This window comes from Phascolarctos cinereus, unplaced genomic scaffold (assembly GCF_003287225.1).
Source record: "Phascolarctos cinereus isolate Bilbo 61053 unplaced genomic scaffold, phaCin_HiC Scaffold_726;HRSCAF=1367, whole genome shotgun sequence".
NCBI lineage: Eukaryota > Metazoa > Chordata > Mammalia > Diprotodontia > Phascolarctidae > Phascolarctos > Phascolarctos cinereus.
Window position 1 is genome coordinate 339,185,040 of NW_027556098.1, and position 14,066 is coordinate 339,199,105.

At 34.1% G+C, this 14,066-nt stretch overlaps 2 long non-coding RNA genes across 8 annotated transcripts in view; one reads left to right on the forward strand and one right to left on the reverse strand.

Annotated features, from left to right (window-relative positions):
- LOC110213368 (uncharacterized) overlaps positions 1–14,066 on the reverse strand; it is a 119,285-nt gene that overhangs the window by 88,629 nt on the left and 16,590 nt on the right. For all 6 annotated transcript variants that reach the window (XR_013487804.1, XR_013487806.1, XR_013487805.1 and 3 more), the window contains one exon: positions 10,583–10,699. This is a non-coding gene — a long non-coding RNA (uncharacterized LOC110213368). The remainder of the gene's footprint in view (positions 1–10,582; positions 10,700–14,066) is intronic.
- The window catches only part of LOC110213371 (uncharacterized), a 36,983-nt gene that overhangs the window by 16,019 nt on the left and 6,898 nt on the right, over positions 1–14,066 (forward strand). The window lies entirely within an intron of this gene.

Below are 14,066 nucleotides of genomic sequence, written 5' to 3' on the forward strand. Positions count from 1 at the left end.
GACAGCCAGTTTAAGGTGTTTTAAAGGCAGTTGTAGATAGGAGATTGGAAGTGAGCAGAGAGGTTGGGGCAGTAGAGGAAGATTTCAGAATCATCAGCAGAGATGATAATTAAATCCACAAGGGAGCTGATGAAATCATCAAATGAGGTAGTATACAGGAAGAAGAGAACAGGGCCCTAGACTGAACCCTGAGGGACACCTAAAGTTAGAGGGCATGATCTAGAAGAGAAGCCATTGAAGGAATAGTCAGATAGGTAGGAGGAGAACTAGACAGAAGAGACTATCATAAAGAAGAAGAGAATGAGGGATAGTGTCAAAGATTGCAGAGTGGTGAGGAGAATAAGGATTAAGAATAGGCCACTGGGTTTGATTTATTGTTGCTATTATTAATAATAATTGTTAATTACTGTCTTTTAAAAATATGGTACCTCAGGAAAACTATCAGTATTATTGACCACATCAATAAAAAAAATAACAAAAGTCATGATTATATCAATAGATGCAGAAAAAGCCTTTGACAAAAATATAACACACATTCCTACTATAAACACTGGAAAGCATAGGAATAAATGGAACTTTTCTTAAAATAATAAGCAATATCTACCTAAAACCAAGAGCAAGCATTGTCTATAATGGGGATAAACTTGAAGCCTTCCCAATAAGATCAAGAGTAAAGCAAGGATATCCATTATCACCACTATTATTCAATATTGTACTAGAAATGCTAGTTATAGCAATGACAAGAAAATGAAATTGAAGACATAAAAATAGGCAATGAGGAAACAAAACTATTGTTCTTTGCAGATGACATGATGGTATACTTAGAAAACCCCAGAGGATCAACTAAAAAGCTACCTCAAACAATTAACAACTTCAGCAAAGTTGTTATAAAGCAGTATATAAAATAAACCTACATAAATCATCAGCACTTCCATGTATTACCAATAAAATCCAACAGCAAGAGACAGAGAAATTCCATTTAAAATAACTCTGTATAAAATACTTGGAAGTCTGCCTGCTAAACCAGACCCAAGGGTTATATGAACACAATTACAAAATGCTTTTCATACAAATAAAGTCAGATCTAAACATTTGGAAAAATACTAATTGCTCATGGGTAGGCTGAGCCAATATAATAAAAATGCCAATCACACCTAAATTAATTTGCTTAATTCAGTGCCATACCAATCAAACTATCAAAAATTATTTCTTAGAACTAGAAAAAATAATAACAGAATTCATTTGGAATATCAAAAGGTCAATAATATCAATGGAATCAATGAAAAAAAAAGTGAAGAAACGTGCCCTCAAAGTTCCAGATTTAAAACTGTACTACAAAGCAGTAATCAACAAAACAATCTGGTACTGGCTATGAAACAGAGTAGTGGATCAGTGGAATAGATTATGTACATAATACACAGTAGCAAATGACCATAATAATTTAGTGTCTGATAAATCCAAAGATCCAAGTTTTGGGATAAGAACTCAACATCTGACAAAAACTGCAAAGCAACTTGTCAGAAACTAGGCATGGACCAATCTCTCAAACTGTATACCAAAATAAGGTCAAGATGTAGAAATAATTCAGATATGATAGGTGATATCATAAGTAAACTAGGGGAGCATAAAAAAAGTACCTGTCAGATATACGGATAAGGGAAGAGTTTATGACCAAACAAGAGACGGGGAAAATCACAGGAAGTAAATTAATTTTCATTACATGAAATTAAAAAAGCATTTGCACAAACAAAACCAATGCAACCAAAATTAGAAGGAAAACAGGAAACTAGGGGAAAATTTATAGCAAGTTTTTCTGATAAAGGCCCCATTTCTCAAATTTATAGGGAACTGATCCAAATTTATAAGCATAAGAGCCAATTCCCCTGTTGATAAATGATCAAAGGATATGAACAGGCAGTTTTCAGAAGAAATCAAAGCTAGCAAAAGTCACATGAAAAAATGCACTAAATCACTACTAATTAAAGAAATGCAAATTAAAACAATTTTGAGATACTACGTCATACCTGTTAGATTGGCTAATGTGACAGAAAAGGAAAATGACAGATGCTGGAGGGGATGTGGGAAAATCGGAACATTAATGCACTGTTGGTGGAATTGTGAAATAATCCAGCCATTCTGGAAAACAATTTGGAATTATGCCCAGAGATCTATAAAACTGTGCATACCCTTTGACCCAGCAATACTACTACTAGGTTTATATCCCTAAAAGATCAAAGATTAGGGGAAAAAAATCTATTTGTACAAAAATATTTAGAGCAACTCTTTTTTTTTTCTGGTGGGAATGAATTAATAATCAGGGGAATGCCCATCAATTGAGAAATGGCTGAACAAGTTGTGGTATATGGTTGTAATGGAATACTACTGTGCTATAAGAAATGACAAGCAAGATGGTTTCAGAAAAACCTAGGAAGACTTATGTGAACTCATGGAAAGTGTAGTGAGCAGAACTAGGAGAACTCTGTACACAGTAACAGCAACATTGTAAGGATGATCAACTATGAAAGATTTAGCTACTCTGATCATGACAGTGATCCAAGATAATTCCAAAGGCCTCCACTATGAAAAATGCTGTCCACCTCCACAGATACAACTGATAAACTCTGAATGCAAACTGAAGCATGCTTTTTTTTAACTTTATTTTTCTTGTTTTCTTTTTGTTTTGTTTTTTTTTTGGAACATGGCTAATATATAAATATGTTTAGCATGACTCTTCGCATATATATTTGATATAAAATTGCTTCTCTTGTCAAGGAAAAAGGGGAGGAGCAAAAGGGAGGGAGAGAATTTGGAACTCAAAATTTTAAAAGGTAATTACTAAAATATTTTTACATGTAATTGGGAAATATTTACCAAAATAAATAAAAATATATTAAAAGAATAAAATCAAAAGACTGAAAAAAAAATGGAAAAAATATGGTACCCCTAGCTGAATAGAATATTCTAGATGTAGTCAGACTAGGGTAGAGCACAATAATACCATCATCAACTCTACTCTGGACATTATGCCTCTAGTAAAGCAGACTTAAGTTTGTAATTTTGGTTTGTTTCTTTTTGGTGAGGCAATCAGGGTTAAGTGACTTGCCCAGGTCACACAGCTAGTAAGTGTCAAGTGTCTGAGGTCACATTTGAACTCAGGTCCTCCTGACTCCAAGGCCAGAGCTTATGTACTGTGCCACCTAGCTAATCCTGTATTAGTTTTTTTGGTTGCTATCTCACACTGTTCAGACTTTTGTTCCCAGATCTTTTTCATGTGAACTTCTATCTAGTCATTTGGTCCCTGATGTTTCTGAAGTCAAGTATAAGGATTTTACATTTATCCTTACTAAATTTTATCTTGTTAGATTTGGCCTATCATTTTAACCTACAAAGTTAAATTATTAAAAAAATAAAGTTGAAAACCTATATGAGGACTTATGCCTAGCACTGAGATCTCTGAATGGAAGGGTATGGATTTTTAGTCACTTCCTTACCATAACACCAACTTGTTTCCAGAGTAGTTAGATCACTTTATAGCATTAATTTGCCTGTCTTTCCACAACCTTTCCAAAAACTGATTATTCCCATGATATGTTGGCCAATTTACAGGGTACAAGATGAAACCTTTGAGTTATTTGGATTTGCATTTCTCGTATTATTAGTGAGTTGGAAAATTCTTGCATATGATCATTAATATTTTACAATTTTTCTTTTGAGAGCCATTTGTTCAAATTTGTTGTATACTTATCTACTGGAAAATGGCTTTTTGTCATACATATCTCTTTTACAACTTTGAAACTCCCACCCTAGAATTGAGCTGTCCCAGCTGATGACTGAGTGAGCACAGACTCACCTAGCCCATTATCTAGTTGGTCCCAGACCAGGCCATATTTCAAATTCCATCCAGCTGTTCACTCTGGCCATGTTCTTGCTATCCATCCTGCAACTGTGAGTGCTCACCTCCTCAACCCCTCTTTTCCACTTATAATAAGAACTTGAATGCATCCTGGAGCTGTTGCAGCTACTGGGGTCAGGCCTCTCTTCCATGCTGCCCCTTAGCTCAGTCCCACTTGATGCTTTATATATAAAGTGGTGGTTTGAACCATGAAGGATTAGTTTCCAGCAGAGAGGATTCTTCTGAGGTCTTTTGATGAGCTACCACAAAAGTCTCATTCTTGAGTTTTGCATCTGGTGACTGCAGAGCATCTGGTGACTGCATTTTATTTAAAATCCTTCTATTCTTGGATTATGAGCTTTAATTTTTAATCATTAAAGTAATTATTAATTGGATTTTAAGCTTCATGAATGCTGGTTGTAGTTTAGAAACTTTGAACCTGCACATAGTAAGCCAAATTTAGTTATAGCCCACAAAGTGACTTCTTGATTACAGAACAAAAAAAATCAAATAGCCAGTCTTCCTCTTATAACTGATGCACACTATTTGAGAACTGCATACTCTATCCATCTCTCCTTGAGTGGAATATTGGCTTGTTTTTTTAATTAGTAACAGTTTTCTTCGTCTTTACTTTGTATCACATATACTAGCTGGAAATTGCTTGTAATCAGAGCCCTTACTGACAGGAAACTGTGAGTTAACAGTTCTCCCTGTAATTGTTGTAATAACATTAAAAATGTATCTAGCAGACTTAAAATAAAAATGCAAACTAATGCTTGTTTCTTTCACAACTAAAAAGAAATTCAAATGCAAATTTTTTTCTATTATCCTATCATATTGCTTTCTGAATGGAATAAAATACACAGAAAATCCAAAGTATCCAAAGCATTTGGATTAAGATTTGTGTGTGTGTGTGTGTGTGTGTGTGTGTGTGTGTGTGTGTGTGTTTAGAGTGGGAAGGGGGGAGGCAGACCTGTCTGAAAATTCCCTCCACCAATGCTGACTGGCAATTCATGTGTAATTTAAGGTTCAGAGAGTTGTCTGGGACACTGAGAGGTTAAAGTAATTTGTGCACTGTCACACAGATGGTATGTGTCAAAGGCAGATCCAAGTCCTCCTCATTTCTAGGCCAGCTCTCTACAGTCCTGGCCTCCATCCTGGGCCCTCTTCTCTTCTCCCCCATACTATTTTATTTGGTGATCTTATCAGCTCCCACAGTTTTAATTATCATCTCTATATTGACTATTCTCAAATCTACTTACCTAGCCCTAACCTTTCTGCTGACCTCCAGACACATCTCTAACAAGCTCATAGACATCTCAAATTTTACGTCCCATAGGCATCTTAAACTTAACATGTCCAAAACTGGACTCATTATCTTTCTCCTGAAATCTTCCACCTTTCTAAGCTTCCCTATTTCTGTCAAGGATATACCCACTCTCCCAGTCATCCAAGTTTGCTAGGTGTCAAGACCTGTGGATTTTACCTTTTTAATATCTCTCAAATGTGCCCCATTTTTTCATACTGCTACAACACTGGTTCAGGCCCACACATCACTTCATGCCTGGACTATTTCAATAGCCTGCTGGTTGTTCTTCTTGCTTCAAGTCTCTCGCCATCCCAAAACATCCTCCGTTCAGCTGTCAAATTACTCTCTTCCTAAAGCACAGATCTTATCAGGCCACTCCTACTCTACTAATCTCCAGTAGATCCCTATCATCTCAAGGATCAAATAAAAAAAATCCTATGGTTTGGCTTTTAAAGCACTTCATAACCTATCCACCTTCTACCTTTCTAGCCTTCTCACACCTTACTGCCTATTATATATTCTCCAGTTCAGTAATACTGGTCACCTTGCTGTTCCTCACATGAGAAGCTCCATGTCCAGACCCTGGGCATTATCACTGGCTGTTTCTGATGACTGGAATATGACCCTTCTTCATATTCACCTGGTTTCCTTCACCAGCTAAAATTACGTTGTCCACTAAAAGCCTTTTCTGATCTTTTTAATACTAGTGCCTTCCCTCTATTGATTATCTCCTGTATGTTCCTTACACAGGATTATATCCCTGTATATGACGTCTATAGAACTAGTACACAGTCATTTGTATATTGTCTGTTCCATTACACTCTAAACTCCTTGAAAGCAGGGACTATCTTTTGCCTTTCTTTGTTTCCCAACACTTAGCACAGTGCCTAGCACATAGGAGGCACTTAATAAATGCTTATTGACTAACTGTACCACACTGCCACTCATATCTGAATATAACAAGTAAAATAATTTTCTTACATTATACTTTTAGCTCTTCTATGTCTCTTCTCTTGATCACACCCAATTTTGTCTCCCCTAATCTTCTTTCTTTTTATCATTCCCTACCCATCTTTATTTTTCTTCCTCAACCTCATGTATAACAAATAGTCTTTAAAATATAGAACTGTAGTAGAAAGAGTACTGTGTATAGTTTATTGATTTCTCTAGTAAGGTTGGAAAATGAAAGGAAAGGACTTAATTTACCTAATATGTTATTAATAATATTAATACCAGTTAATTTTGGAAAGCTTAGGAATTTAAATAGACTAAACACAGCACTGAGGAACATGCCTTGCATATAGTAGATACTAAATCTTTGGATCCATCTGTGGATGTGGTACAAATTCATTTTAATTGTTTAAGTACAATTTTGTCTAGAGTTTGCGAATGGATTCCTTTAAACTCTAATGTGTTATTATTTTTAATAATAATAATAATTCCTGACTTTGGGAGTGAGGTATGCAAAAAGGTCAGATACACTAGAAAAAGTGCTATACAAGGCCATGGTTCAAATCGTCCCATCTACTACTTCCTACCTACCTGTATGATTTTGGGCAAGTTATTTAGTTTCTTTAGACTCATTTCCTTATGTGTAAAAATAAAAAGGAAAATTCAGAATATATCAAACTTGGACTTTCTCATATTTACAGATTTGTCATCAAACCAATCACACCACAAGAGGTTATTTTGGAGAAAAATGATAAAATTCATCTAGAGAAACAAAAGGTCAAGACCGTTTAAAAAATAATGAAAAAAGATAGGAATTAATGGGTCAAAGTATAGTATAGTAACATCAAAACTGTTTACTACTGGTTAGTAGAAAAGTTGATCAATGAAATAGATGAGGTTAAACAAGGCTCAGAACCCAAATACACCAACCAGTTCCTAGAATAAAGATTCCCTATTTGACAAAAAATAAGCAAAAAAAAAAAATCCCAAAACTTTGTGGAAAATTAGAAAGCATTTTGGCAAAAATTGGATTTAGACCAACATTTTATACCATGTGCCATGATAAGTTTCAATGGATACATAACCTATGTATATAAAATAATATGATTTTGTAAAGAAAATAAAGGAGAATAGAAAGAGATACCTTATACAAATATGGCTTGGAAGATAATTCCTAACTAAACAAGGGATAAAGATATTCATAGAAAATAAAACAGTTTTGATTACACAAAATTGAAAAACTCTTGCATGAACATAATAATTGCATCTAATTAGAAGAGAAGCAGTTAATTGGGAAAATATTTACAGCAAATGCCTCTGAAAAAGGGGCAAAAAAAAGTTTTTATATATTTGTATCACTATATCTTAAATAAGAACCATTCTCCAATAGACAAGTAGTTAAAGGATATGAATTAGGCATTTTTTAAAAAGATGAAATACAAACCATTAAAACCACGTGAAAGAATACTCTAAATCACTAATACTTAAGAGAAATACAAATTTAAGCACAGAGATTTTTCCTCTTAAAAGAAGCAGTGTTGCACAGTAGATAATAAGCTTCCTTGGATTCTAGAAAAACAGGGTTTAAATTAAGTCTTTCTTCTGACAGATACTGGCTATATGATCTTGGGCAAGTCACTTAACCTTGTAGAGTCCCAGGCAATTCTCTTAGGACTGTAAATTGTAAAAAAGGTATTATGGTGCACTGGTAGAGGGAATTTCCATATTGGAAACCATCACAGTGAAATCGTTAAGTCTAGTAACATTTCATACCACCCATAAGATTGGCAAAGGAGACAAAAATGATGCATATTGTAGAGCCTGTCAGAAGACAGGCACACTAATAGACTGTTAGTGGAGCTTTGAACAATTCTGGAAAACAATTTTGAAATTATATTTAAGAAGGTACTTACTTGTAAATACTCATTGATATTAGGCATATGCCCCAAAGAGGTTACAACCCCATAAATACTTAAATATAACATTATTTTTTGTAGTCACAAAAAATTGCAAAGAAAGTAACTACCTATCAATTATGGAATGGCTGAACAAATTATGATAGATGGCATGTGGAACAAAATATAGTATTGAAAGCAAGAATGTTAGAGAGGCAGTGTGGTGTAACAGAATGGAAAGTGATTTGGAGTCAGAGGACCTGGTTTCAAATTCCACTTTTTGTCACATTACTGGTATGATCTGTTAGCTGGGTCCCTAGGACTAGCCATCTTTAAAAATGAGGAGGGTTAAACTAGATGGCCTTCTAAGATTCCTTTCAACTCAAAATCTATCATCCTATGATTATTATGCCATAAAGTAATGATACCTATGAAAATCCAGAGAAACTTCAGAAAACTTTTTATCAATGAATGAAGAATCAAGTAAGTAGAACCAGAACAATGTACGTGATGACCACAATCATGAAAAAGAAAACAATACAGAAAGACTTTCAGATCTCTAATAATGCAATGACTTCAGGGTAACTGATACATTTCAATCCCCTCTATCCCCTCCCTGCCCTGGCCACACACTCAAAGATCCAACCCCCACTAGCAGCAAAGAAGCCATGTGGGTGCAGAATGAGGCACAAGATTGTAGATATGGCTCAATGTGTGGATTGGTTTTACTTGACTATATTTATTTGTTACAAGAAGTTCTACTGCAGCCATTGACAAGAGAGAGTGATGTAAAAAAAAATAAAACAGCATCATTAAAACTTTAATAAATCAAATGAAACCAAACTCAGTCTTGATCCTAGAGCATAGATAATGAAACAACTCCCCTTCCTTTACCAGAGAGGGATTCATAGGGTAATAACATTGGATGCATTGTCACAGACACAGTTACAGTACTGGCTGCTTTTGCTTAATTGTTTTTCTTTATTAAAAGATTCATTCTGGAGAGACTGGAGGGTAGAAATCTAGAAATGACTATCATGTAAAAAAAGGTATCAATAAGGCTTTAAAAAAACTGTAGGAAAATAGGTTGCAAAAAGTAGAAAATAAGACGATAGTAATTTTTTTAATAAAAGACATTTCAGTGTTACTTTTTTCTACTTCAAATTCACATTTCTATTATAAAAATTATTCAAGACTGTCTACAACAGTAAAATTATTGATGGCCTACCATGAGGCAAAACTTAACTGCTGCTGAATTCAGTTATCCAATGGAAAAATGGCCTTTGATCACAGCCTCAGTATTCTGTACACCCTATTTTACCTTCTATTCCATACTTTTAAAATTCTTCTGCTAAAGTCCTATTCAATCCATATTGTGGCATGTGGTTAAAGTGCACTCTGAATTTTCAGAGATCTGTGAGTTTGAGTGAAGACCAGCCCAGCTAAGGGTAGAAGTTCATCATCAGAAGCTTGACTATCACTGGATTATTCACAGTGATGAAATAATGGGCTTGTGAAGAATTGAATGAAAAAATGAATTGGGATTATAAGCAAAACTCATGCCTGCAAACTTGAATTTTTCTCTGAATTGATTCTATTGTTTATAGGGCTTATTCCATGTTACAAAGACTATGTTTTCATGTCTTTTTTGTTGAATAGTCTACAAACAAGAATCATAAATGAAAAAGGTATCCTTAGAATACTAATCATCACATTTCCTTCTTGTGTTTAAATTGGTACTGAAGTCAAGTAATAGGAGACTTTTTTTCCTTTTTCAGAATTTTCAAAAATGAATATTCTATTTGTCAAACATTAAGTCTCTTTTAAGGGTGGCTAACAAACTTTTTTTTTTTGTTATTTGATAGAAAATTTAGGGCTTTCTTTTACACAACTTCCTCTGGTAAGGCTGAAACGGATACAAAGAAGTTTTCTCTTTCCCCAAATAAAAATACTGTGAGATGACTGGAAATGAATTGAACTCTCTACTCTTTGAAAATTCCAGTAATTCTGGATTTGATTTAGATGGGTAAAGAGGCCATCAAAGTTAATAACTTTACCTTGGTAAACATTTTGATGATACACAGTATGTGACAAAAAATCATCAACTAGACAGCACATCACATATTTTTACTGACTGAGAGTTAAATTGTTCTGTATCATGAGTATATGTTTACTTTGGTACAAGTACATATATGTCAATTAATCAATAAATATTTATTACTAAGGATGTATAAATAGTAATTAAAGTAAATATGCTGACACTATGTTCTTACTCAAAACGATAACTAAATATCATTGTTCAAACAATTTTTTTAGCGAACTAATGCTATAACAACATTTATACATTTGGAAACAGCCAATAATAGACATAATTTGCAAAATGATTTGCTAGTTAGGTTAAAAACTATAAAATAGAAAACCTAAGTTAAAAACAAAATATCCATTTCCAAGATCCTTATCTATATATAGAGTTTTCTTATTCTACTTACTGTATTGGATGTACCTATTCTGCTGATAAACAACTAGGAATGTTACCTGTAGAAATGTGGTACTTGCTCCACGTTGGTACTGGTGCTTGCTATTTGTGGAGGATCAGCTTCGGTCCATCTCTATTAAATATTTCTCCCAACTTGGAAAAAAGCAGCATGTATGCTAGAATAGGTGGAAGAGAGAAGTCATCCTTACTATGTGCACAGTACTTGGCTAGGGACTATGGGAATTACAAAGTTTGGTTGAGATATTCTGCCTTCATGGAGCTTAGCTAACTAGAGGCAGTCTAAAATTATGTACCTTTAATAGATATTTTTTAATGTTTCAGTGAATCAAAAATAAGATTAAAATATTATGTTGGGTATAAATTATTTTAGAATGGTACTATACGACAGTATTTAGTATCACATAAATTAAAGCCTTTCTTGATCAATAAAATTCAGCAATACCTCCTGTGCCAATGTTGGTATATAGAAAGAACAATACCCTATATCTTAATCATTGCTAATGAACAGGGTATTTCATGTAATTGAAGATTCGAGATAAATGAAGTTTTAAAACTTTTTTCATTTTAATCATTTGAACAGAAATCTTTCTAAAATGCTTAATTTCTCAGATTCCTTTTAGGTGTTTTCTACCCCATTAGAATATAAATTCCTTGAGGGCAGGGACTTTTTTCTTTCTACTTGCATTCCCAGTATTTAGCACAGTGAACACTTAATAAAATGCTTGTTGACTTGGTAATATGCCTCAATCTTTGGAGGACATATCATCTGTCATCAGGCCCATATCTGAAACTTTTTCAGAGAGGTTGACTCTTCCACATCTCATACAGGACTGCAATAGCCTTCAAGAACTGAAGATCACCTTCATATCTGATGAGATACTGGAGTAGAACTTCGGTAGAGAGAACATATACTGAACATAATTTTCTTGAGGACTCAAGGTTGTCATTACAAATGCCAATTATCATTTCCAATGATATAACGATGCCTCTAACACACAGTGAGGCATGAAGAACAATCTGTCCTTATTCTAAGCAGTTAGTTCTACCAGTTCTGCTAAACTTTTTAGTTCTCGTGTCCATTTTTTATAGTTCTTCCGTTTCCTCCCTTTTATCAGCTATTTGCCTTCTTATTTGTTTTTTTTTTCTTTTTGGTGAGGCAATCAATCAGGGTTAAGTGACTTGCTCAGGGTCACACAGCTAGTAAGTGTCAAGTGTCTGAGGCCAAATTTGAACTCAGGTCCTTCTGACTCCAAAGCCAGAGCTTTATCCACTGAGCCATCTAGCTGCCCCTGCCTTCTTATTTGTTGCTTCTAATACTTTAAATTTCTAAAGTGATTTAAGGTTTGCACTTTCTTCAGGACAACCCTTTAGTGGGTTAGGAAACAAATAACTAAATTTTTAGAACTGGATAAACTAGGGGCAGCTAGGTGGCGCAGTGGATAGAGCACTGGCCCTGAAGTCAGGAGGACCTGAGTTCAAATGCAGGCCTCAGACTAAACACTTGACACTTACTAGCTGTGTGACCCTGTGCAAGTCACTTAACCCCAATTGCCTAAAAAAAGCAAAAAAAAAAATAGAACTGGATAAACTAAGAGCTAATATGAAAAAAAAAGGAGACAATCGGTTCTGGAGCAATGAGAGTCTCAGATGCTCTCCTTTGAATTAAATATTTGAACATGGCCTTTGTAATACTTATTTTGGATGCTAGCAGGTTTGTTAGTTGACTTCTTTGCTCTTTTGTTCCAAATACTTGAGTTGTCAAGATAAGTTATTAATTACACAACTTAATAATTCTAGTATGTACTCTTAAACCATATAAATAAATGAAAACCAAAGTATTCAAACACATACCTTATTTTCAGAAGAAAGTTGAAAATGTACACAAACCACATTATATATTAGCAGTCTGAGTTAAGATTAATTACAAAAGAGAAAATGTCTTTAAAATTTGTTAATTTGAAAACTTAATATTATGCAAGTGGTAAAACTAGACCAGTAACATGAAACCAAAATCCTGAAATGTTAATAGTTCTGTCCATTCTATATTTTTCTGGTTGTTAAACTGCACAAAAATCTTCCTGGAAGACTAGATGGGAGAGAGATGAGATGTTATTAAACTACTTTTTACTTGAAATGTGAGCCCGTGTGTCTTGAAATGAAAAGTTAGTTCATCCTAACTTTACAATGGTTTACAGCTTCAAAGAAAATAATGTTCTCTTTGTTACTGTCCTATATTTATGAATAATTTTAATTCACTAAGTAGTTAATGAAGAAATAGAAATTGAATAGTATTGAATAGTTCAAATTGAACTATTCACTTTCTATTTCTTCATTAACTATATTACTAAAATAAATAAAACTGGTTGAGATTTATTAAATAAAAACATTTCAAATTTGTCAAATAATTACTCTGCTTTAAAAATAATAAAAACAGGGATATTTTATTTTTAGTGGACATTTGGTTTTTTAATATCTTAATTTATAATCCCATAACTTGGATAGTCAGTTACATTTAAGCCTGGGATGGCAAGTCCTCCTAGCTAATTTTAGTCTGAGTAATTTTGGAGTTAGGCTGGGATTAATGCAGAGCTCAGAAAAATCATGCGTTGCTTGTTTTTAGGTCTAGACTGAATTCATATCTTCCATTCAAGCAATAGGCTCAAAGGGAAAGGTGGGCCTGAAGCATGTCAACATAATAGTCTTCAATTTGATGAGCCTTTAGTTGGTTTATCTATAATACCATTGCCGTGTGTATCTATAAAACCTCTGTGAGGTTTGCCTTTAAAGATCAGATGAACTTCAAACCAAAATCCTATTTAAGAGTCCCAGCATTTCAAATGGAGAGGAGGCTCTCTTCAGTCCAAAATATTGTATCTATTTCAGTAAACTTAATAACCTTACACTGAGCTGGCTGGGAACATCACTTGTTCAATAAATACTCTTTTCATTTCTTCATCTACTATGGAGAACAAATCTGTCTAGGGAGGTTGATTTTGTCAGTTGCCCAAGTTCAATCTATGTAGACCAAGATCAGTAATCACTCAAAAGTCAACATGTTATACTTTTTGTGGTAGCAAAAAAAAAAAAAAGGGGGGGGATAGTGGGTGTTCATCATCATTTTGATTGGAATTTCATTATATTCCTTCCTGGGTTGTATTTTTCCTAAATGTAATGTATAGTGGAAATTTTTATTAATTTATTTTATATCCTACTATTTTACTAACACTATCAATCATTTCAATTAGTTTATTTGCTTCTCTGTTGTTAAAAAAACAAACAAACCAGCATGTCACTTGTATGTATGATTTTGTGGAGTTTTTTTTTTTTTGGTCAATGCTTATGCTTTTAATTTTTTTCCCTCGTCATACTGCTACCATTAGCATTTATAGAACTCTGTCAAATAATAGTGGGGTAATGTAGTATCCTCTCTTTATCCCCTGTATTTATTGGCAAAGGTTTTAGAATTTCTCCACTGCAACTAAGGCACTTACGCAGGCAGCTGATGGTGCCATGGACAGAGGG